This window comes from Crocuta crocuta, unplaced genomic scaffold, assembly GCF_008692635.1.
Source record: "Crocuta crocuta isolate KB4526 unplaced genomic scaffold, BGI_CrCroc_1.0 scaffold737, whole genome shotgun sequence".
In the NCBI taxonomy this organism is placed as follows: domain Eukaryota; kingdom Metazoa; phylum Chordata; class Mammalia; order Carnivora; family Hyaenidae; genus Crocuta; species Crocuta crocuta.
The window spans coordinates 1,244,794-1,245,112 of NW_027527804.1; the positions used below are offsets into that span (position 1 = coordinate 1,244,794).

The 319-nt window shown below is 37.9% G+C and overlaps 1 protein-coding gene across 2 annotated transcripts in view; it reads right to left on the reverse strand.

Moving 5' to 3' along the window:
- NXT2 (nuclear transport factor 2 like export factor 2) overlaps positions 1-319 on the reverse strand; it is a 5,217-nt gene that overhangs the window by 3,270 nt on the left and 1,628 nt on the right. The window lies entirely within an intron of this gene.

The window sequence follows — 319 nt, forward strand, 5'->3', positions numbered from 1 at the left end:
TAGGTACTTTTTAGGCTTCCAGTATTTTACCAAACATTCACTTTAATAAAAATGTGGTCTGAACTTTAAAAAGAGATGGGGGGAGGGTCATTGAGTTCTCTAAGCCAGAAGCTACAACAGGTTGTTCAGTGGGGAAAAATAGGGTACAAATAAAATTCAATAGAATACTTGAAAAAAAGCGAGATAGGAAACTTCCTCATATTACGTAAGAATTCATTGGCGTTTGTAAAGAACTGTAAAACCGAAGAAGAGATGTTATCGGGAATTTCTCTTGCTGGGAGATTAAGTACCTTTTCCCCCAGTCATTCACGGAGGCCAG